The 26371-nt window shown below is 36.3% G+C and overlaps 1 protein-coding gene and 1 long non-coding RNA gene across 2 annotated transcripts in view; one reads left to right on the top strand and one right to left on the bottom strand.

Annotated features, from left to right (window-relative positions):
- LOC120220686 overlaps positions 1–26371 on the top strand; it is a gene marked incomplete at its 5' end in the record, with an annotated part of 94799 nt that overhangs the window by 50542 nt on the left and 17886 nt on the right. The window lies entirely within an intron of this gene.
- Positions 9212–24690, bottom strand: LOC120220674. The gene is made up of 3 exons (XR_005525647.1): positions 24612–24690; positions 23420–23546; positions 9212–9269 (listed from the first exon to the last, which is right to left on the bottom strand). It is a non-coding gene; the product is annotated as an uncharacterized LOC120220674 (long non-coding RNA).

The raw sequence follows: 26371 nt of genomic DNA, 5'->3' as shown, positions 1-26371 counted from the left end.
TTTTTTTTTTTTTTTTTTTTTTTTTTTTTTTTTTGCTGTCCATTTCTTCAGCGAGATTGTATTCCTTGTCATTTGTGGTCAGTCATTAAAGCTTTTGTTCCATATTCTCAGTGGCCAGCTAAAGACCTCACAGATATTCTTTTCTTTTTTAAAATTTTTAATGTTTTATTTATTTCTGAGAGAGAGAGAGAGAGAGACAGCATGAACAGGGGAGGGTCAGAGAGTGAGGGAGACACAGAATCTGAAACAGGCTCCAGGCTCTGAGCTAGCTGTCAGCACAGAGCCCGACGCAAGGCTAGAGCACACAAACTGCGAGACTGTGACCTGAGCTGAAGTCAGACACAACCGACTGAGCCACCCAGGCGCCCCAACAAATATTCTTAAACACAAAAATGTAGTTGTCCTTTTCTTTATTGACTAGTCCCCTGGGTACTATAAGTTTTGTATTAGATTCTGGAGTTTGAAATAGTTGATCTTGTAAGTGGTGAATCACTAAATTCTACTCCTGAAACCATTAATACACTATATATTAACTAACTTGGATTTAAATAAAATTTAAAAATACTTTTCTGTGAAAGGAGAAAAAAAGAAATAGTTGATCTCCATCTTGACAGTTTACATTTGTTTCAATGGAAAGAACAGTTCTCTAAACACTCTACTCCACCATTTTCCTAATGTCAGTTCTCTCTTCTGTTTTGCTATATGCTTTCTCTAGTATTAATCTTATATTTATTTTATCCGTTTAAGTTACTATTTTGTTTCCTGTAGCTTGGATAGAACAAGAAGAGTGCCACTTTTTTAAGCGATTGCCATTTCCTACCTCTACAACTTACTAATACAATGTTTAAGCTATGCAAGTTATACTGATCACATTGTAAATGAATTATTTTCCTTAATATGATAAAGCCAAGTGGTAACATTGGATCTCATTTCATTACTTATAGCCATGAATATGCTATTTAAAATTCATATTGATATTTAATCAATTTATGTGTTCACTTCGGCAGCACATATACTAAAATTGGAATGATATTTAATCAATTTTTCTATTCACTTTCTCTGTTTTTATTTCAGAGTCACCATCATCCCATTAGTGCAACGAATGGAACTTTAAATCTTCCTGATACTGAGGGTAAGTTATTTGTATATGTACTGTTTTAATTTTCAAATATTCAGTGAAACTCAGAATAAGAACTCACCTAAAATAATTTTGATCAAGACTTCCCTTAAAAATATAAATTACACTATGATGTTTTGTAACTATTGGTACAAAAAAATCTATGGAATTATTATACTAATGGGAAATTAAGTAAAGCAAATTAAAATCCTTTATAATACTTAAAATTTTTTTTAATGCTTTATTTATTTCTGAGAGAAAGTGTGACCAAAGGAGGGTCAGAGAGAGAGGGAGATACAGAATCTGAAACAGGCTCCAGGCTCTGAGCTAGCTGTCAACACAGAGCCCGACACAGGGCTCAAACCCATGAACCGTGAGATCATGACCTGAGCCAAAGTTGGATACTTAACCAACTGAACCACCCAGGTGCCCCTATAATACTTTAATGATTATATTATTGCCAAATTATCTTTATGTTTAGGTTCACAAACATTTTATCTAACCTATAAATCTACCTAGTGAAGAGATTTTTCTGATCCAAAAAGATGTCCAGTGGTATCATTATGAAGACATATTTGACATATCGGTAAACCCAAGGGAGACAATAAAAATATTTAACAACCAGTACATGCATAAGCATGGAACAAGGAAATTAGACAATACCATTGGGTCAGAGTTCTGGGGAGCCCTACTATACTATATTGGGATGAAGGGAAATGGAAATTTCTAGGGGAATCAGGTAACCTCAGCAATGAATATAAGGTAGTCATTTGAACATCTTGAGGCAGCAACTTTTTATAAATTAATACAGAAATGTTTTAGTATTTAACAATTATAACAGTTATAATTGTGTAGCAATTGAATATCCATCCAGAAGAGATTGCAGTAATCTAATTAAAATGAAGAGAAAATAAAAAGATAACCAGAACACTTGACAGGAATGATGAGTAAGCAAGCACACTTCTTTGTAACATGGAGAAAGATCTCCAACACCCAGCTTATGGGCTATCAGATGAAAGTGTACTTGAGAAGTATGTTTTTAGAACAAAGCCCCCAAAAGAGAAAGTTTGCTTATTTGGATAGTTGAATATAGTGAAATAAAGATTATTAGAAATTAATGTCTTAGGCATATATGTGTGTGTGTGTGTGTGTGTATACACACACACATTTTATATACGTATATATATAGATGTAATTATACACTTGTTCTGTACATTAATAGTGATTCTAAACACAAATATGGGGGTACAAGAAACTATTTTGTGACACAGGATATCAGTTTTAGGAACTGATACTTTAAATGTCAGGAAAGTTTGGGGCGTCTGGGTGGCTCAGTTGGTTGAGCATCCGACTTCGGCTTGGGTCATGATCTCACCATTAATGAGTTCGAGCTCTGCAACAGGTTTTGTGCTGACATCTCAGAGTTTGGAGCCTGTTTCAGATTCTGTGTGTGTCTCTCTCTGCCCCTCCCCAACTCACGCTCTGCCTCTCTCTCTCTGTCTCTCTCTCAAAAATAAACATTGAAAAACTTTTTTTTTAATATCAGAAAATTTTTTATCAAGTAATAGAAAATATTTATGAGGGTATAAACTGTATCTCACCCCTGCCTTGTTACTAACTCTGTGACCTTAGGTAATCATTTTTCTTGCAAAAGCCTTAATTTTCCCATTTTCAAAATGAAAGTGTAGAACTAGATACTAAGAATCAATGTTTCAAAACTTTGCTTGTCATTGCTGATACTGCCTTATTCAATCTTCTTAGCTTTGTAAATACTTCCCATGTATTTATTTGATCTTCATACAACACTGTATAGTTCACACTACTATCCTAGTTTTACAGATGAGGCAACTGAGTAACTTGAAAATTATGTAAAAGATGTATGTTAAACAAGCCAGTGATCCGGTCACCTCTGAATGATGAAGTACTTTTTAAGCAGCATCAAATCAAATATGGGACTGGAAAGAACATCTATAGCATACCATTTTAAAAATAAGTAAATGCTTAAAAAACAGGGCTTATTTCCTTTTTGCTCACTTCTATCTTGCTTTTGGGCTTTCATTTTTACGATGAGAGAAAGGATTTTAAAATGGCTGGGTCTTCTATTTCTAAATCTGTATTTAACTTATATCTGAATAGAGCTTTAGAAAACTATTTAAGATTCCTAACTATATATTTTAAATGGCTTTGTTATACTTTAAGAACAAACAAGGAAAAAGAAACAAACAAAACAAAACAAAAACCTCCCAAAACAGACTCTTAAACATAGAGAACAAATTGGTGGTTACCAGAGGGGAAGTGGGTAGGGGGGGATGGGTGAAATAGATGAAGGGGATTAAGAGTATACTTATTGTGATGAGCACTGAATAATATATAGAATTGTTGAATCACTGTATTATACACCTGAAACTAATATAATAGTGTATGTTAATTATATTGGAATTTTAAAATAAATACGTAAATTAAGAAAAAACGGTTATGTTATACCTTGCATTATATTTTCAGTTTACTCATGCAGACCAGCCTTATCTAATTAACACAATACTTTGAGGGGCGCCTGGGTGGCTCAGTTGGTTAAGCATCCGACTTCGGCTCAGGTCATGATCTCACAATTTGTGGGTTTGAGCCGCTCATTGGGCTCTCCACTCCAAGCAGCAGGGCCTGCTGCTCAGGATTTCCCTCTCTCTCTCTCTGTTTCCCTCTTTCTCTCTTTCTCTTAGTCTCTCTCTCTCAAAATAAATAAACCTGTAAAAATATTTGCAAATCAATCAATGTGATAAACTACATCAGTAAAAGGATAAGTACCATACAATCCTCTCAATAGAAGCAGAAAAAAGCCTTTGACAAAGTACAACATCCAAATCATGATAAAAACTCTCAACAAAGTTGGTTTAGAGGGAACATACCTCAACATAATAAAGGCCATATATGAAAAGCCCACAGTTAATACCACCCTCAATAGGGAAAAACTGAGAGCTTTCTAAGGTCAGGAACAAGACAGGGATGTCCACTTTCACCACTGTTTGTTTTAAAAAGTCCTGGAAGTCCTAACTTCAGCAATCAGACACCAAAAAGAAAGAAATGGCATCCAAAACCAAACTTTCACTATTTGCAAATGACAGGATACTCTACATAGAAAACCCAAAAACTCTCCCAAAAGTTGCTAGAACTGATATACAAATTCACTAATGTCACAGGATACAAAACCAGCATACAGAAATCTGTTGCATTTCTATACATCAATAATGAAGTAGCAGAAAGAGAAATCAAGGAACCGATTCCATTTAAAACTACACCAGAAACCATGAGATATACTTAGGAATAAACCTAACCAAAGTGCAGGTGAAAGACCTGTACTCTGAAAACTATAAAACACTGATGAAAGAAATTGAAGATGACACAAAGAAATGGAAAATCCTTCCATGCTCCAGGATTGGAAGAACAAATATTGTTAAAATATCCATGCTACCCAAAGCAATCTACACATTTAATGCAAACCCTATTAAAATACCACCAGCAATGCTGAGCGAAATAAGTCAGGCAGAGAAGGACAAATACCATATGTTTGCACGTATAGGAGGATTAGGAGGAACTTGACGGAGGACCAAGGGGGAGAAGAAGGGCGGAAATGGTGGGGGAAAGGGAGAGAGGCAAACCATGAGAGACTCTTGAATGCTGACAAAAACTGAGGACTGATGGATGTGGGGGGGAGGGGGGGATGGGCATGAAGGAGGGCACTTTGGGGATGAGCACTGAGTGTTATGTAAAAACTAATTTGACAATAAACTATTTGTAAAAAAAAATAAAATAAAATAAAATAAAATAAAATACCACCAGCATTCTTCACAGAGCTAGAACAATCCTAAAATTTGTATGGAACCTTAAAAGACCCCAATAGCCAAAGCCACCTTGAAAAAGCAGCAAAACTAGAAGCATCACAATTCCGGACTTCAAGTTATATTACAAAGCTGTAATCATCAAGACAGTGAGTATGGTACTGGTACTGACACAAAAACAGACACATAGATCAACGGAACAGAATAGAAAACCCAGAAATGAACCCACAGTTGTATGGTCATTTAGTCCGGCGAAGCAAGAAAGAATGTCCAATGGGAAAAAGATAGTCTCTTCAACAGATGGTATTGGGAAAACTGGACAGCAATATGCAAAAGAATGAAACTGGATCAGTTTCTTACCACCACCCACAAATTGAATTCTCAATGGATTAAAAGCCTAAATATGAGACAGAAAACCATTAAAATCTTAGATAACAGAGGCAGTAACCTCTTTGACATCAGCTGTAGCAACTTCTTACTAGATATATCTCCTGAGACAAGAGAAACAAAAACAAAAATTAACTATTAGGACTTCATCAAAATAAATATCTTCTGCACAGTGAGGGAAACAATCAACAAAACTAAAAGGCAACCTACAGAACGGGAGAAGATATTTGCAAATGACATATCTGATAAAGGGTTAGTATCCAAAGTATATAAAGAACTTCTACAACCCAATACCCCAAAACTAAATGATCCAATTAAAAATGGATGAAAGGGAGACAGCTGAGTGCCTGACTTGGGGTCAGGTCATGATCTCACAGTTCGTAGTTTCTAGCCTCATGTTGGGCTCTGTGCTGACAGCTCCTATTCTGTGTCTCCCTCTCTCTCTGCTCTTCCCCCATCTGTGCTCTACCTCTCTGTCTCTCAAAAATAAACATTTAAAAAAATGGGTAGAAGGCATAAACAGTTTTCCAAAGAAGACATACAGATGACCAACAGACACATGAAAAGATGCTCAGCATCAGGGAAATACTATAATGGGACACCACCTGCCACCTATCAGAATGGCTAAAATGAATAATGCAGGCAACAACAGGTGTTGGCAAGGATGCATATAAAGGGGAATCCTCTTACACTGTTGGTGGAAATGAAAACTAATGCAGCCACTCCAGAAACCAGTATGGAGGTTCCTCAAAAAGTTAAAAATAGAACTACCCTATGATCCAGCAATGGCACCACTAGGTATTTACCCAAAGAAATAAAAAAGATTGATTTGAATGGATACATGTACCACAATGTTTGTAACAGCATTATCAACAATAGCCAAACTATGGAAAGAGCCTATGTCCATACACACACACACACACACACACACACACACAATGAAATACTACTTGGTGATCAAAAAGACTGAAATCTTGCCATTTGCCACAATGTGAATGGAACTAGAATGTATTATGCTAAGTGAAATGTCAGAAGAAAGACAAATACCAAATGATTACAGTCATGTGTGGAATTTAAGGACCAAAACAGATGGACATATGTGTGGGGAAAAAAGATAGGCAAACCAGGAAAAGACTCTTAACTATAGAGAACAACTGAGGGTTGCTGGAGTGTCTAGGTTATATGGGTGATGGGTTGAGGAAAGCAGCAGAAGTGATGAGCCCTGGGTGTTGTATGTAAGTGATGAATCACTAAATTTTACACCTGAAACGAATACTATTCTGTATGTTTACTAACTGGAATTAAATAAAACTTGAAAAAATAAAAAGCATAGGTTAGTTTTGCTTTTATTAAAATAAATAATTGAAATAAAATGCAGTTTTTATTCACTCTTATTGAATTCCTTGATTTATTATTATTTTTTGTAAACAAATTAGAGGATTTTGCCTGGCTCCATTACTTTGGAACTGCTTTCATAGATACCTCTCACTCCCTTATATAAGTATCTGTATTTGTGCAACATATATCTCAGCCTAGGGCCACCAATCATTAAAGACTATCATTGTTCTATTCCATACTTAATAAATTCTTTTAGTTTATTTCATGAGATTCCTTCCAGGGTCATGAATTCTTGAGGAAATACAGAATTATTATTCATGAAAGGTATCTAGAATGTAGATTGTTTACACAACTTTATAGATTTGGGTATGTGTAGTAAATGTATGATGGAAGATTACCCAAATGACTGCTAGAGAATATGCTAAAATGAGGTTCCAAGGAGGATGAGTAAAAGAAATCTTCTAAACATCCAGTCAAATACAATTTTGAATAATGTGCATAAAATTTAACACCCACAAAAACATTCAGAACCATCTAGAGTGCAGTTATGAGGTTTTGTTTGTTATTTAGTTTTTACTTTATTCTTTGAACTAGCATTAAGAATCAGAAAAATAGAAGTACTACAAACAAACATTTACTGTCATCGAACTAAAAGACACTTTTATGTACATAAAAATATAGACCATGGTGACATTTAATTTTAATCAGTTAATATATACATTTTAACAATACTACTGAAAATAGTAATTGGATATATTAGGTGACAGACCCAAGGTTATAATGTGTAAGGAGTCAGAGCAAAGGGGGCAGTAGTGATAGTAACAAAAATAACAAAACTTGCATTCATTTTGTGCTTATTATGTTCCAGACCAGTGTTAGATGCTTTAACCCTTTAAACCACATGCCTTATGGTAGAGGATCTTTATCTCTTGACAAATGAGGAAACTGAGACAGAGAAAGGCAAAATAACTTGTCCAAAGTTAGATGGAGAGAGACCGTTTGAATCCAAGCAGTCTGGTTCCAGAGCCTGTGCTCTTAATTGCTATGCTACACCATCATTAGTTAAAGACATGCCTGTAGATTGTGTTTGTCAAATGCCACAAGTGCCAACTTGTTTATATAATCTTTTTTTTCCATTCTTTTTCAGATAGGTTAATGCAAGATAAGTTCTATGGACCACAAAATTCAAACAAAAAAGGAAAATCAGTAAGTAGATTGATAGATCATTTAAAAATCATTAATATTTTACATTATTTAATTAATATTTACTGATATTCTGTCATCAAGAAAACATATACATTATTATTATGAATTTGTTATAAATAAAATTCATCATATTTATCATAGTTTATTATAAATCTATAAATTATTAATAAAGCACTATAAATATAATATTAACTTTAACAGGCTACACTTTTGAATTCCTTACTTCTGCCTCCACCCATATATCTACTGCTTAATGGGCAATTCACAATAGTACTAGGGAAGCATAGACCACCTCTGCTCATCTATTTTGATATGAATACTTTTAAAGAAGCCAATCTCCTCATCTCTTTTGTCCATTAATACTTGAAATCAATTATACTGGTTTCCTTTGTCTGCATCTTGAAAACAGTAGTAAGTATTGCAGAAATGGAACTGAGGTTGTGTGGCTTGGGACCACCAAGCAAGAAAGAAATACTAACATGGAAGGTGAGAAGAGAAAGAAAATTTTGGTCTACTTCATATTTTACATTCAGTAGGTAAGAGTCATCTTTCACAAGGGACAAGAATCAAAGTGCCTTTCCTTGTAATTTTTAATGAGTGACTCCTTAATCCAAGACATGGGAACCCCATACTAATACTCTTTTGTAGATAGTAAAATTTAGTATATGAATATGTTGAATTCCATGCGAAAAGCTTTAATTATTTTAAAGGTAACAATCCCAACCATCCAAGGCATTACTGATTCTAATATTCAATCCAGTTCTAATAAGCCATTAAAATATACTGGATATTTTAATGTTTTGAAATTCAGACTACTTCATCCAGACTGATGCATGCATCTAAAATTAGCACAAAAATCCCATCTGATTACTGGCCTAAACTTTTATTTAGAAAAACAATGGCATAATATCTACAAATCATCTACAAAGATTTTGGTTCAGAAGACTTGAATTCTGACACCAGTCTTTTCACTATTAACTAAAGGTTAAAAGGGGATTAATTATAAGACATCTATTGAATACCTACTAGATAGCAGGCACCATGATAATTAATAATTAATGATAAGATACGGTACCATATTAAGTCTTTTATGCTCATTATTTTTTTAATCCTCACAACAAAGAAGGTGTTGTTATTTATATTTTGCAGATGAGGAAACTGAGGCTCAGTGAGGTTAAATTGCACAATGTCACAGTAAGGGAGTTGAGATTTAACCCTAGAGTGTGTATGATCAACCATCTTCTCCTGTTCCCCTGATTTTGAGTAAACAAAAATATATTACTGAATGTAGCTGGCAGAAAAGTAAACAGAAAATTATAATATGCCATACCAGATGAACACACAGGGTGACTTGGGAACATTCTGTGAAAACTGTGCTTCACAGGGATCTGGGAAGGAAAGGGAGAGTAGACATGGGTAACGAAAGGCCTTTAAAAATTGTGGGGTTTTTTACTTATTTTTGAGAGAGAGAGAGAGAACGCACCCATGAGCACAAGTGGGGAGGGGCAGAGAGAGAGGGAGACAGAATCCGAAGCAGGCTCCAGGCTCCAAGCTGTCAGCACAGAGCCCAACACACGGCTCAAACTCACAAACTGCAAGATCATGACCTGACCCAAAGTCAGACGTTTAACTGACAGAGCTATTCTGGTGTCCTGTAATGAAAGGCCTTTTTAACCAAAAGTGATGATTCAGTGAGATAATATATGTAAAATATTTTCCAGTGCTTTGCACATACAACTTGCATTGTGTTGGTTAAATTGAACTTAACCCTCATGACAATAGCATTACTAAGTCCATTTAAACAGTTCATATTGTGATAAAATCAATGAGCTATAGATTTTTTTATGTCTACCTAACTCAAAATATTTTGATGAAGATAAATATGTCAGAAATTTATAGCCATAAGGGTCTCCAAGGGGCTTACTTAGAGATTCTAAGCAAAGTGCAAACCGTCTCCTAAATGTCAGTATAGTACCATCCTTAATCATAGTTGTCCATCTTCTCTACCTGAACATAAGCATATTTAGAGCTGTGAGCTTCTGTGTCTTATATTCCTGTTATTTGGAACAGTGTGTGGAACCTAAGCACTTGACAAATACTTTCTGAATGAACAGCTACTATGTGCCAGGAGCTACGGATACAAAAATGAACAGTATATAGCTCTTGACTTAAAAGACCTTATAGTGAGGTAGCAGAAAAGACTCAGTTGGAGTAAACCATTATATATATAGTAACTTAATTGTTCTAAGTGAGATAAATTTACAAAGTACAGTAGGCATAGGCAAAGTAGAATTGACAGTTAAAGATGATTTGACAACTAGCTTCAGATTAAGCTTGACTACATATGAGCTGTGGCACTTTAGGTGATTTAGTGTATTACCACCAAAGAAATATCCTTTCCTTTATAGGATATTTGACTACAGTCTTTCCTACATTGGGCAAGGTATTTATTACTTATCTTTCTATCTTCTGGCACCTGGCACAGTAGTACAAAGTAGTCACCTGATAAATGTTATATTTTGTCTGTTTGCCACATAGATTTGGCTCTTTGCTGTTATCACTAGTGGTTTCTTTCTACCAACTGCTTTGTGACAGCCCCATAAAGGTGTTGGTAGTGTTAGGCAAATTATACTCTATAGTTTTTTACTCGCAGGTATCCTTTATTCCTGATCCCCTCTAGAACACTTGTAGCCAAGGCCAAAGGCCACCTGTGGATGTGAGGAACTGCATGCCTCAACTTCCCAAGACTCTGGATTTGAGGCTGTCAAAGACTCATGTGGGGAATGGTATATTCAACTCGGCTAAAACCCTGTAACTTCTCTGTTAGAAACACAAAAACATATACACAATATTTATATAATTTATATACAAAAGCTGATAAGTTTAAAATATATATAGAAGAAAAGATAAATAAAGGATAAAGGAAAAAGAGAATTATGATGGCATTAGAAAGAGCCATGGTAGCTAATAAGAGAAAGAACAGCTTTCATTTATACCAATAAAATAGGAATCAAGATGAGATCACCCAGTAAGTCCTAGCGTAAGGACATCCCAAATTACCTTCACAAATCTGTAATCTGGTAATACTACTCTTTAAAGTAAAAAAAAAGGGGGGGGGCACCTGGGTGGCTCAGTTGGTTAAGCATCTAACTTTGGCTCAGGTCATGATCTCACAGTCCATGAGTTTGAGCCCTGCGTCAGGCTCTGTGCTGACAGCTCAGAGCCTGGAGCCTGCTTTGATTCTGTATTTTTCTCTCTCTCTTCCCCTCCCTTGCTTGCACTGTCTCTGTCTCTCTCAAAAAGAAAAAAAATTAAACAATTTTTTAAATAAAGGGCAAAAAAGTGTTACTATAAAAGCATTGAGAAATTAAATATTAGTGCTAAAGGAACCTACAAATATTCAAAAGTTTTATATTAAAATGAAGAGACTTCAGTTTTGCCAAGGTGGAATAGTCCCATTCCTTCTAGATCCTTCCCATCACAACTAAAATCTCTGAAACAAGGAAAGAAGGAGGTAGGCTTCCTGGGTATCTCAGGACATGGTGTGAGTTTTCTAAGTTTCCATATAGGTTCCCATATATTCTGAACAGGATACTGCAGAGGCCTCCAACTAGAAGCTGTCACTAGGCACATACTAACACTCCAAGGAAAGCCTGTTCCCTCTAACCACGGAACCCAGAAACGGGTAGGCTAACCACAGAAAACGGTTTTAGCAATGCCTGCCCTACTCCAGCCAAACTCCAATGGAAAAATTACACTCCTCTCCCAATACATGGTTTCGGTGTGTACAAGCAGGAAGTTGATCTTTTATCTCATCCCCCACCCATAACCCTGGTAAACAGGTGGTACACTGATTTCCTCATTAGGTGGTAGTAGGACTGAGCAGGCAGTTGTTCTGCTATCCTCACCCAGCAGAACAAGCAAGAACTCTAATTCCCATTGATAGGGTAGTGTTGGTGGAACTAAGGTGGAAACCGATCTTTTCATCCCCCCGAAGGTGAAGGTAGGCAATACTCTGATTCTTCCACCAGGGTGGTATCAGTTGGGTCCAATAGCCAGCTGAGCCTCCATCCACACTTAGCAGCAACAAAATTTAATGAGGCTGCGTAATGGAGTCCTAGTTAGCACTATTTTCTCTTCCTCCCTATGTCAGTAGGATCCAGTGGGAAATTGAGCCTCCATCCCCACCTGACATCAATGAGACAAAACTAAGCAGTGGGGAGACGGGCTACTTGGCACTCTGTTTCTCCTTCTCCAATCCCTGGTGTTGGGAGGCCTAGTGAAAAGGTGATATTACACCAACATCGGAGGCAAAATGTGGTTCAAGTGGTGGCTCACTTTCATTGAGAAGGTGTTACCAGGGCCAAGGAGGATGCTCAGTGTTCATTTTATTTGTCTGCAACAAGACAGTATGAGTCATTGCCCCACTTTTGCTGGGTGGTGTTGGGGTACCTAATAGTAAGCTGAACATGCACATCTACCTTGCTAGCCACATGCTCCATCCCAACAGGGTGACTTCCTGCTAAAAATTTTGAGGGGAAGCACCTGGGTGAATCAGTCAGTTAAGCATCCACCTCTTAATTTTTGCTCAAGTCATGATTTCATGGTTTCATGAGTCTGAGCCCCATGTCAGGCTCTGTGCTGACAGTGCAGAACTTGCTTGGGATTTTCTCTCTCCCTCTTCCTGCCACTCCGCTGCTTGATTTCTCTCTCTCTCTGAAAACAAACAAACAAACTTAACAATACATTTTCTTAGGAATCCAGGGTCTCATGAGTATGGAGCTTAAAAATAGTTACGATGAATTAAAAACTGCTATAAATGAGGTGCACAATAAAATGGAGGCGTCCAATGCACGGACTGAAGAGGCAGAGAGGAATACCTATTCCTGAGTTAGAAGATACAATTATAGAAACAGAGGAATCTGAGAAAAAGAGAGATAAACTGATCCAGAAACATGAAAGGAGAGTTCGAGAGCTGAGTGATACAATCAATCGGAACAATATCCGTATCATAGGAATTTTAGAAGAGGAAAGAGGGAAAGCCACTGAAGGAGTCCTTGAACAAATTATAGCTGAGAACTTCCCCATTCTGGGGAAGGAAACAGACATTAAAATCCAAGAGCCACCGAGAACTCCCCTCAGACGTAACTTGAATTGATCTTCTGCACAACATATCATAGTGAGATTGGCAAAATATAAGGATGACGAGAGAATTCTGAAAGCAGCTAGGGATAAAAAGGCCCTAACATACAAAGGAAAACCTATCAGAATGGTTACAGACCTATCTACAGAAACTTGGCAGGCCAGAGAGGAATGGCAGGAAATCTTCAATGTGATGAACAGAAAAAATATGCAGCCAAGAATCCTCTATCCAGCAAGCCTGTCATTCAGAATGGAAGGAGAGATAAAAGTCTTCCCAAATAAAAACTGAAAGAATTCGTCACCACTATACCAGCCCTACAAGAAANAAAAAAAAAAAAAAAAAAAAAAAAACCATAAAGTACCAGTGACACCGCCACAAGCATGAATCCTACAGAGAACACAATGACCCTAAACCCATATTTTTCAATAATAACACTGAACGTAAATGGGCTAAACGCTCCAATCAAAAGACATAGGGTAGCAGAATGCATTAAAAAAAAACAAAATCCATCTATTTGCTGTCTACAAGAAACTCATTTTAGACCTGAGGACACCCTCAGATTGAAAGTAAGAGGATGGAGAAATATCTATCATGCTACTGGAAGTCAAAAGAAAGCTTGAGTAGCCATATTCTTATCAGACAAACTGGACTTTAAAGTAAAGGCAGTAACAAGGGATGAAAAAGGGCATTATGTAATAATTACAGGGTCTATCCATCAAGAAGAGCTAACAATTATAAACGTCTACACACCGAATACGGAAGCACCCAAATACATAAAACAATCACAAACAGAAACAATCAAGAATGTGCTAATAGCAGGGGACTTTAATACTCCACTTACAACAATGGATAGATCAACTAGACAGAAAATCACTAAAGAAACAATGGACTTGAATGACACATTGGACCAGATGGATCTGAAAGATATATTTAGAACTCTACATCCTGAGGCTATGGATTCACTTTCTTCTCAAGTGTGCGTGGCACATTCTCCAAGATACATCACATACTGGGACATAAAGCAGCCCTCAATAAATATAAAAGGATCGAGATCATACCATGCATACTTTCAGATCACAATGCTGTGAAACTTGAAATCAATCACAGGAAAAAGTCTAGAAAACCTCCCAAAACATGGAGGTTAAAAAACACCTTACTAAAGAATGAATGGGCCAATCAGGCAATTAGAGAAGTAATTTAAAAATATATGGAAACAAATGAAAATGAAAATACAACAATCCAAACTCTATGAGATGCGGCAAAGGCTGTTCTAGGAGGGAAGTACATTGCACTCCAGGACTATTTCAAGAAATTAGAAAAAGCGCAAGTACAAAATCTAACAGCACACCTAAAGGAACTAGAGGGAGAGCAAAAAGAGCACCCCAAACCCAGTAGGAGAAGAGAAATAATAAAAATAACAAAGATGAAGTCAAACTTTCACTTTTTGCAGACATGATACTCTACATAGAAAACATGACAGACTCCACCAGAAGCCTACTAGAACTGATCCATGAATTCAGCAAAGTCGCAGGGTACAAAATCAACATACAGAAATCGGTTGCATTTTTATACACCAATAATGAAGCAACAGAAGGAGAAATCAAGAAACTGATCCCATTCACAACTGCACACACACAAAAAACATAAAACACCTAGGAATAAACCTAACCAAAGATTTAGGAGATCTGTATGATGAAAACTATAGAATACTTATGAAGGAAATAGATGAAGACACAAAGAAATGGAAAAACATTCCATGCTCATGGACTGGAAGAATAAATATAGTTAAAATGTCATTGCTACCCAAAGCAATCTACACATTCAATGCAATCCCAATCAAAATTGCACCAGCATTTAGTTAGAACAAAGTATCCTAAACTTTGTATGGAACCACTAAAGACAATGAATAGCCGAAGTAATATTGAAGAAGAAAACCAAAACGGAGGGCTTCACCATCCCAGACTTGAGCCTCTATTACAAAGCTGTAATTATCAAGACATTATGGTATTGGCACAAAAACAGACACATAGACCAATGGAATCAAATAGAGAACTCAGAATTGAACCCACAAATGTATGGCCAACTAATCCTTGACAAAGCAGGAAAGAGTATCCAATGGAAAAGAGACAGACTCTTTAACAGACGCTGCTGGGAGAACTGTACAGCAACGTGCAAAAGAATGAAACTAGATATTTTCTCACACCATACACCAAAATAAACTCAAAGTGGACAAGGGACCTGAATGTGAGACAGGAGACCATCAAAACCCTAGAGGAGAAAGCAGGAAACAGAGTCCTTGACCTCAACCACAGCAATTTCTTACTTGACACATCCCCAAAGGCAAGGGAATCATGAGCAAAACTAAAGTACTGAGACCTCATCAAGATTATAAGCTTCTGCACGGCAAAAGAAACAGTCAGTAAAACTAATAGGCAGCTGATAGAATGGAAAAAGATAGTTGCAAATGACATATCAGATCAAGGCTTGTATCCAAAATCTATAAGGAACTCACCAAACTCCACACTCGAAGAACAAATAATCCATTGAAGAAACAGGCAGAAGACATGAACCGACACTTGTCCAAAGAGGACATCCAGATGGCCAACAGACACATGAAACGATGCTCAGCATCCCTCCTCATCAGGGAAATACAAATCAAAACCACACTGAGATACCACCTCACGCCAGTCAGAGTGGCTAAAATGAGCAAATCAGAGGACTCTAGATGCTGGTGAGGATGTGGAGAAACGGGCACCCCTCCCCCACTGTTGGTGGGAATGTAAACGAGTGCAGCCCCTCTGGAAAACAGTGTGGAGGTTTCTCAAAAAATTAACAATAGAACTCCCCTAGGACCCAGCAATAGCACTGCTAGGAATTTGCCCAAGAGATACAAGAGTGCTGATGCATAGGGGCACATGTACCCCAATGTTCACTGCAGCACTCTCAACAATAGCCAAAACATGGAAAGGGCCTAAATGTCCATCAACTGATGAATGGATCAAGAAGATTTGGGTTTATCTATAAAATGGAATACTACATGGCAATGAGAAAGAATGAAATCTGGCCATGTGTAGCAACATGGATGGACCTTGAGGGTGTTATGCTGAGCGAAATAAGTCAGGAAGAGAAGGACAGATACCTTATTTTTGCACATATAGGTGGATTAGGAGGAACTTAACAGAGGACCGTGAGGGAGAAGAAGGGGAAAAATAGTTGGGGAGAGGGAGGGTGGCAAACTGTGAGGGACTCCAGAATAATGAGAACAAACTGAGGGCTGATGGGTGTGGGGGAGAGGGGAAGAGGGAGATGGGAATGGAGGAGGGCACTTGTTGGGATGAGCACTGGGTGTTATATGGAAACCAACTTGACAATAAACTATTTTTTTAAAAAAGTAAATATAACATAATTTACACAGTCTAGACAATAGAAAGAAAACAAACTGTAAAAAATTAACAGAGTTTCAGGGACCTCTGGATCAATAGCAAAAGAGTTAAAATTCATATTATTGGAGTTCCAGAAGAACTGGAGAGGGGAGATGGACAGTGAGAAAGGGAGAGGGAGAGGGAGAAAAGACAGAGGAGGAGGCTGAGGAAGAGGGGAAAAGAGAAGAAAAAGAGAAATGAAAGGGCAAAAGTATGTATTTCAAGGAGATAATGCCTGAAAACTTTCCAAATTTGGTGGAAGACATAAACCTGATAGACTCAAGAACCTGAGCAAGTCTTAAAGAGGGTAAATATTAGGAAATCTACACCAGGTCACTTCATCATTAAACATTTGAAAACTAAAGAAGAAAACCTTGAAAGCAGTCAGAAAGAAACAATGCATTACCTAGAGGGGAATACCTATTTGAATGAAAGTGATTTTCTCATCTAAAATTATGAAGATCAGAAGGATGTGGTACAACATTTTTTCAAGTACTGAAAGAAGAACTGACAGTTTTATACCTGGAAAAAATATTCTTCAGAAGTGGCGGAGAAATAATGACATTCTCAGATAAAGGAAATCTAAGAGAACATGTTGGTAGCAAACAGATCCTTAATGATTGGTTAGAGGAACGTCTCTAAAAGCAAAAAAAGAAAGAAAATGTTAAGAGAAGGCTTGGAATTTCAGAAATAAAAAAACATAAGAGTGAGCAATTATACAGACTCTCCTCATTTGTTACAAAAATTTTTTAATGGTTTATTATTTATTTTGAGAGAGAGAGAGAACCAGAGCATGAGTGCGGGAGGGATAGAGAGAGAGGGAGACACAGAATCTGAAGCAGCTCCAGGCTCTGAGCTGTCAGCACAGAGCCCAACGTGAGGCTCAAACTCACAAACCACGAGATCATGACCTGAGCCGAAGTCAGATGCTTAACCAACTGAGCCATCCAGGTGCCCCTCATGAGTTTTAATATGTGATGGTCAAAGCAAAGATAATAACACCATTCCTGTAATGTACATTGTAAGTAGAGGAAATGCTTAAGACAATTATATTTTAAAAGTGAAAGGGCCTAAATAGAAGTAAGATTTCTATACTTCATTTGAAGAGGTACAACATCAATAGCTGTTGATTATGATGTTATATAAATATAATACCTACCACGACTAATGAAACTATAAAAAGCAATATACTTGAAAACAGTATAAATAAATCAATTTGGGATTCTAAGAAATATTAACCCACCAGAAAGAATAAAAAAGAGAAACAGAGGAATGAGAAATACAGGAAACAAACAGAAAACATAAAACATAAAATGGCAGACTTATGCCCCAGTATGTCAATAATTACTTCAAATATAAGTGATCTAAAAACATCATTTAAAAGAGTTGGCATTGTGAATAAAAAATGTGATCCAACATTATGCATTGTATTGGAAATGTGTAAAATTTACATGCTTGCTTTTAACAAAAGCAAAAGAATGGGAAAAGATATGACATGCAAACATTAATCATAAAAAACAGTAATAGCTATATTAATATTGGATAAACTAGATAGATATTAGAAAATTACTAGAGACAAAAAAGGATGCTATATAAAAATAAAAGTATCGGTACACCAGGAAGACATAGTAATCCTAAAGTAACAGAGCCTAAAAATATGAGGCAAAATCTGATAAAGCTGAATGAGGAAATAAAATTCATAGTTAATTGGGCATGTCAACAGCCCATTCTCAGTAATTTATAGAATTACTAGACAGAAAAAATCAGTAAGTAAAAAACCTGAACAACAAAAGCCAACAATATCTGGCACTCTGCCCAACAACAGAAGAATACACATTGTTTTAAAGTGCTCATGCAACATTTAGATTTTATGGACCACATCATGGATCAACTTCAGCAAGTTTTAAAAAATTGAAACCATATGAACTTGTATTCTCTGACCACAATGGAATATAGATGGCTGAAGGGACTTGGGGGTTGATCTAGGAAAAACATATGACCATAAGGTGACTTTAGCACACACATGCCTTATTTGAGTGACAGTTTAATAGGTTCACATGTGGAGGAAGTCCCTCACAGCATGAGACTATCCAGAAGCTATAAAACAGAGGCCACCACTCAGAAGTGGAGGAGGGGATGGAAATTCCTGGGTGACAGAGTTATTGGAGAGGAGATTACATATCTGGGTGATTTCACTCAGCAGTTTGGCAGGGAGTCTCAGGGTCAGAGAAGTCTAAAGGGCAGCAGGGATTAGAGGTCTTTATATACCCAGGGTTTACCTTATCTGTGGCTAGCATATGTTAAGCACAGTTTCATATGGTATGCAAAGCAGGTGAGCTCTAAATAGCTAATTTGGGTTATTTTCATTATTTTATTATTTTTTAAATGTTTATATATTTTGAGAGAGTGAGCACAAGCAGAGGGAGGAGTTGAGAGAGAGAGGAGAGAGAGAACACCAAGCAGGCTCCACGCTGTCAGGGAAGAGCCTGACATGGGGCTTGATCCCATGAACCATAAGATCATGATCTGAGCTGAAACCAAGATTCAGATGCTTAACTGACTAAGAGACCCAGGCACCCCTATTTGGGTTTTTAAAACAATTGGATGTACACAAATGTTAATTTGATGCTAGCAGGCTTTTGAGCTAATGAGTCACAGCCTGTTATGAAGAAGTAAACAACCTGGTGGGTGATAGTATATATACAGGCCATCTTTGTGTCATTTACATAACATGGAATCAAACTATAAATCAACAACAGAAAAACAACAGAGAAGCCTCCAAATGCTTATAAATTAAACAGCACACTTCTTTGTAATCATTGGATAGAGGAAGAAGTCTCAAATGGAATAAAAAATACATAGAACTGAGTAAAAAGGAAAACATCAAAACTGATAAGACATAGTTAACACAGCATTGAAACGAATGTATAGAACTAGATGCATATAGTGGAATATAGAGACTTTCAAATAAATAATCTAAGCTCCCACCTCGAGAGCTTAGAGGAAGAAGGGCAAACTAAACCCAAAGCAAAGAGGAGGAAGGAAATAATAAAGATAAGAGCAAATATCAATGAATTTGAAAACTAGAAAATAATAGAGAAAAATCAGTGAAGCAAAAGAAGGTGCTCTTCAAAATCAATAAAACGAATAAACCTCTAATAAGAATAGCAAAAATAAAGAGAAAAGATGCCAATCACCAATGTTCCTGACTGAAATAGAGCATATCACTTTAGATATTGTAGAATTAAACAGATAATAAGGAATACTACCCAGAAATTTAGGTTCATATATTTGACAACGTAGAAGAAGTGGACCAAGTCCTGGAAAACCACACACTATCTATGTCAACAGGATGAATTAATCAATCTGAATAGTTGTATGGCCATTAATGAATTGATAATTAAAAGTTCCTGGAAAAGGGGTGTCCGGGCACAGATAGTATCACTGGAGGATTTTACCAAACAATCAAGAAAGAATTAACAATAATTTTACACAATCTATTTCAAAAAACGGAAAATGAAAGAGTACTTCCCAACTAATTTTATGTGGCTATTACCTAAACCAGATAAAGACAAGGGAGGCAGGAGAAGGAAGGAAGGGAAGGAGGGAGGGGGGAGGGAAAGAAAGAAAGAAAAGAGAGAGAAAGGGAAAGAGAGAGGGAGGGAGGAAAGAAGGAAGGGAAAGGGAAGGAAGGAAAAGGAAGGAAGGGAGGAAGGGAGGGAAGAAAGAAGGGAGAAGGAATAAAAGAAAAAGAAAGAAAAGAGGAAGAGGGAGGAAAGAAAGAGAGAGGGAGAGAAGAACAGAAAAGAAAGAAAGGGAGAAGGAAGAGAGAAAGAAAAGAAGGAAAGAAAGAAGAAAAGAAAATAAAAGAAAGGGGGAAAGAAGGAAAGAGAAAAGGAAAAAGTAAAAAGAAAGGGAAGAAGGGAAGAAAAGAAAAAAGAAAACTACAAACCAGTATTCTCATGAATTTAGATGCATAAATCCTCAACAAAATATTAGCACAGTTATACAGCAATGTATAAAAAATTATATACCATAGAATACTGGTTCCACATTTGAAAATGAGTCCATGTAATTCATCATATCCAGATATACAAGGCGTGTTCAACATTTGAACATCAATCATTTAATTCACTATATCAACAGCTTAAAGGAGAAAAATCATATGATACCAGTTGACATAAAATTTTTTTTCACAAAATTCAACATACAAACCGGATATAAAAACTCTCAACAAACTACTATTAGAAGGTAACTTTCTCAACTTGATAAAGCACATCTGCAAAAACCTATAGTTTACGTTGACTTAATGGTGAATGCCTGAATGCTCTTCTTCAAAGATCTGGAATAAGGCAATGTTATATGCTCTTTTTAAATATAGTACTAGAGATTTTATCCATTGTAATAAAAAAAGAAAAGGAAATAACAGATTAGAAAAAGAAGAAAACTATATTTTCAGATGAAATGATTGTATATAAAACAGTAGAGTCTAAAATAACAACAACAACACAATACTAGAAACAATAAGTGAGATCTGTAAGGTTGGACGATACAAATTCAAAATGAAAAAATCAGTAGCATTTCTATATACTAACAATGAAAATGTGGAAACAAAAAATTTTAAAACAATAGCACTTATAATAACTCCAAAGAAAATTACATACTTACAAATCTAACAGAGCATGTACACAATCTGTATCATAAAAATTACAAAATGTTGACAGAAGGAATCAAAGGCCTAAATAAATGGAGGAATATACCATGTTCATGGATTAGAAGACTCAATAAAGTAAATACTAGGTATTTATCCAAATAATACAAAAATAGTAATTAAAATATCTGATAGGTGTCAGGTAGTATCCCATTATAGTTTTGATTTGTATTTGCTTGATGATGAGTGATGTTGAGCATCTTTTCATGTGCCTCTTGGCCATCTGTATGTCTTCTTTGGAAAAATGTTTATTCATGACTTCTACCCATTTTTAAAAAAATGTTTATTTTTGAGGAACAGAGAGACAGCACAGTTGGGGGAGGAGCAGAAAGAGAGGGAGACAGAATCAGAAACAGGCTCTAGGCTTAAAGCATTGAATATACTTTGAATATACTATGTTATTCCCTTCAGGCTTGCCAAGATACTATGGAGAGATCTGCAGCTAGCCTTATGGGTCTTCCCTTGTAGGTTAGGGACTTCTTTTTTCTTGCTGCTTTTAGGATTTTTTTTCTTTATCATCATATTTTGCAAATTTAACTACAATATGTTTTGGTGTTGGCCCATTTTTGTTGATTTTGGTGGGAGTTTTCTCTGCCTCCTGGATTTGGATATCTGTTTCCTACTTCAAATTAGGGAAATTTTGAGTTATTTCCTCACATAAACCTTTTGCCTCCTTTTTTCTCTCTTATTCTTTTGGAACTTCTATGATACAAAAGTTTTTATGTTAGATGGAGTCATTGAGTTCTCTAAGTCTATTCTCATGTTCTATAATTCTTCCTTCTCTTGTTCAACTTCATTATTTCATACTATTTTGTCTTCTATATCACTAATTCATTTTTCTGCTAATTCTAGCCTGCTTTCCACCACCTCAAACCTTTTTCCAACCTCAGTTTTTGCATTCTTTATTTCTGATTCTTTTAAAACTTTTATCTCTGATAAGGGTCTCCCTGATGTCTTTTATCCTTTTGTCAAGCACAGTGAGTATCCTTATGATTGTTGCTTTAAATTCTCCATCAGTTGTGTTACTTATGTCTTCTTCACTTGATCTCTGGCTGTGACCTTATCTTGTTCTTTCATTTGGGATTAATCCCTCTGTCTTGGTATTCTGTCTAAGGCTCTGCCTTTTCCTCTGTGTTAGAAATGCCAGTTATATTTTCTGCTCCTGAGAGTAATAGCTGTATGAAAAGTGGCCATATGGTTCCCAGGGCCTGCCTGGTACATTAGGGAGTGTCTCTAATGTGTGCTGTGTGTGCCCTGCTGTTTTGGCTGCTCTATCCTTCAGGCTGGTCATCTGCAAAGGTTCTCCTTGCTTGCAGTGGACAGTGTTTGATCCTTGCCCAGAATGTGGTGAGTTTTAACTAAGTGTTCTCTGTTCTACTGGTTAAATGAGACCTGATAGTACTTCCACTAGAACTGAAGCCCTGAAGAACTCTCTGGTTGGGAATGTGATGCGGGCAATGGTTTTGCTGCTTTCTGGGGTGGGGCTAACTGCACTGGGACTGAGGCAAGCTTGACTGAGAAGGGAAGTTCTGCCAGAGAGCAGGGGTGTTGGACTTGGTATAAGCAAGTTAGGCAGCCTGTGTCAATGCTGCATTGCTTCTCACAGGTGGCTCTGTGATTATACTGAGAGGTGGGGAGGGAAATGGCTCCAACCAGCTCCTTTGTCCATCGAGAGACATGGTGCCTTTCAGAGACTGACTCCAAGAAGAGCAAATAATCTCTCCCTTGTGTGTCCCAGGTGTTCTTCAAATCTCTGCTTCCATGCTACCTGTCCCCAGGTTGTTTGGGTGTCTTCTCTCCAGGAGATGGGCAGTGCCCTCAGTGCTCTATCCCAGCCAAGCTCACTGACCTTTAAAACTCAAAGCTTTAAGCCACATTGGTGTCAAAGACTCACAAAAATCATACCCTCCCTTTTTCCCAGGCAGTGGCTTTGAGGAAATGTTCTCCTCGTGTGATCCCCTATGTGTCCTCTCTGTCTCTCACCCTTCTCTGCAACTATGGCTTCCTCCCCTCTATAGTACCCAGGATACATTTCTCCCCTAACCCATGTCTCCACAGTTACTACCTTCTTGAATGTGGCCTCTTCTTTCCCTTTAGTTGTACAATTTGCTTTATCAGTCTTCAGGGTGATTTCTGGGGTATTTAGGATGATTTTTTAAAGATTTTTAAGTAATCTCAACACACAACATGGATCTCAAACTCACAGCCCCAAGATCAAGAGTCACATGCAGATACACCTAGTTAGGATATTTTGATAGTTACCTGGTTGTGTTTACATGATGAGATGAGCCTAGGGCCTTTCTACTTTGTGGCCATCTTCTATACCTCTCCTGATTTAACACAATTTCTGTCTATACTCCAGCTCTTTGTAAACATAGACAAGGTCATCCTAAAATATATGTAGAAAGGCGCAGGGTTAGCATAGCTAAAATTATCTTTAAAAAGAAGGTTAAAGTAAGGAGACTATCTTTACCTGATGCTAAGGCCTACTATAGAGATACAGTAATCACAAATTAAGACAGTGTGTTATTAGAGCTGAGATAGACACAAAGATAAATGAAACAGAATAGACATGCCAGAAATAGACCCACAAAAATATGTCTGACTGGTTTTTGACAGTGATGCAAAAGCAATTCAATGGAGGAAAGATAGCCTTTTCAACAAGTGGTGTTGGAGCAACTGGACTTCCATGGGAAAATAAAACCTGACCTAAGTCTCATGCCTAAAATAAGAAACAATAATAAAGCCAAATACTGGTGAAATGTTGAGAAATTGCTCATGGGAATTAAACATTTTATAGCCACCCCTGAAAACAGTTTGGCAGTTTGTCAAAAAAACTATGCAACTTCCATGAAACCCAACAATTACACTCTTGAGCATTTATCCCAGAGAAATTCTTATATTCACAGAAAAATATAAACACAAATATTCATAGCAGCCTTATTCATAATAGACAAAAAGTGGAAACAATCCAGACTGTCCTTCAATTAGTTAATAGCTAAACAAACTGTGGTACAACCATACCATGGAATAACAGTAATTAAAAGGAACAAAGTATTGCTACATACAACTTGGATGAATCTCCAGAGAATTATGTTGACTGAAAACTGCCAATTCCAAAATGTTATACACTGTATGACTCCTATGTATTAATTTTGAAATTACAAAACTATAAAAATGAACAGATTAGTGGTTGCCAGGCATTAAATAAGGAGTGGGGGCAGGAAAGAAATGGATGAGACTATGAAAGGACTTGAGTGATCCTTGTGGAAATGTTCTGCATCTTGACTGTATATTGTCAAAATCTTGGTTATGATATTTTACTACAGTTTTATAAGATGTTACTATTGACAGAAACTGAACAAAGGGTGTATGAGTTATTTCTTACAACTCATGGGAATCTACAGTATTTCAAAATAAAGAGTTTAATTTTTATAAAGTAAAGAAAACTTACCTTAAATATTGTCCTTAAGGGTGGTGGTCAGACCTATACAATAGATAAAACTTAAACTGAGCAAGTTAAATTCATTCAGTAAGTCATAAAACAGGTTATATATGATTAACAGATTTAGAAGTTTGAAAGAATCTATCACCTAGGGCAACAAACTTGTGAATTGAAGACATCAGAATTCTAGAACAAATTCATAAAAGTCTAAGGTAATTGCTTCACAAAGTCACAAAATCATCAGAGTTCTGTGGGGAAATAAATTTCGAAGTTGTTTGAAGTTAAGAGTATTTTTATGAACCAAGGTAGACAGTGTGTTAAAGAAATGCAGTGTTTTGAGACAAACTTCTGGAGTGCTAATCTGAATTGGAAAGGACAAACATCTCTTTCAACTCATAGCTGATTCAGGTGACAGTTCCTTCACATTTATAGAGCCCCTTCATAAATTAAGACTTTCAAGTTATAGCTTAGTTTGTTTCTATTTAAACCCTGACAATGACAGGATATTAAATCATTTCCCCAAAGATCAGGATGCAGGAAAGGTGGAGAGGAATGGGGAATTTGATTTCGCCTACCAATTAAAGGCAGTGTTTGGTGATGGTAAGAAAACTAGTATGATATAGTAAAAAGACCTTGGATTTTACAGGCAAAAATATCTAGGTTCAAATGCAGAGTCTTCCACTTTCATGGTCATATAACTTTGGGCAATTTACATCTTAGTTTCAGTTTTGTCATCTGCAAAATGATTATACTATCATCTATTTCAAAGAATTTTAAAGGTTTTGAAACATAATAGTCACTTGCTAAATGGTAAGTATTATCTTTATTTACCTGTATAAGTATACTATAGGACAAGTATGAAAAGTAGACTTGTTGGATCAAAATGTATGAGTGTATTTAATTTTGACATAAATCCTGCAAGATTATGCTTTAAACCAGATTTACTAATTTGTATTTGCACCCAAAATGTAAGAAAATATTCAGTATTCCACACCCTGTTCTTTTTAGTTTTTGTTAAGTTGTTCACACAAAAATGATATTTCTTTGTTATTTTAATTTGCACTTTTCTGGTTATTAATGAGTGAACAATTTTCATCTGTTGATTATCCATTTGTTCTCTGTTATTTGACTCAGTCCATATGTACAAATTGGGTGTGTGTTTATTTATGTGTGAGAATGTTTTATATATTTCAAATAACAATACTTTGTTTTCAATGCTGTTTGTTATCTATGTTTTTAAACTTCTTTGAAATCCTTACAGCAATTTTAAATTTTTATGTTGTCAAACTTGGCAACTTTTCCTTTGTGGCAGTTAGTTTCTATCTTTTTTACAAAGGTGTTTCCCCTTCTCAAGATTATGTCAGTATTTTCTTAGATGTTTTTCTAATATATGCTTTTTATGTTTACATGGGTTTAGTTCATTTATACTTTTTTTCTGGTATGAGGTAAAAATACACCGATATTTTTGTTGAAATAGATAGGCAGTTGCTTCAACAGAGCAAGCATCCTTAGAGATATTGCAGGTTTGGTTTCAGACCACCACATAAAGTGAATATTGCAATAAAGCAAGTTACATACGTTTTTTGGTCTTCCAGTGCATATAAAAGTTATGCCTACACTTACTGTAGTTTATTAAGCGTGCAATAGCATAATGTCTAAGAAATGCACATACCTTAATTTAAGAGTACTTTATTGCTAAAAAAAAAATGGTAACCATCATCTGAGCTTTCAGTGTTGTAGTCAATGATCACAAATCAGCACAAGTAGGA

This window comes from Hyaena hyaena, unplaced genomic scaffold (assembly GCF_003009895.1).
Source record: "Hyaena hyaena isolate Hyena2069 unplaced genomic scaffold, ASM300989v1 scaffold_724, whole genome shotgun sequence".
NCBI classification, from domain to species: domain Eukaryota; kingdom Metazoa; phylum Chordata; class Mammalia; order Carnivora; family Hyaenidae; genus Hyaena; species Hyaena hyaena.
Note: the sequence above shows the minus strand (reverse complement) of the source record. Positions and strands in the feature narration are given on the sequence as shown.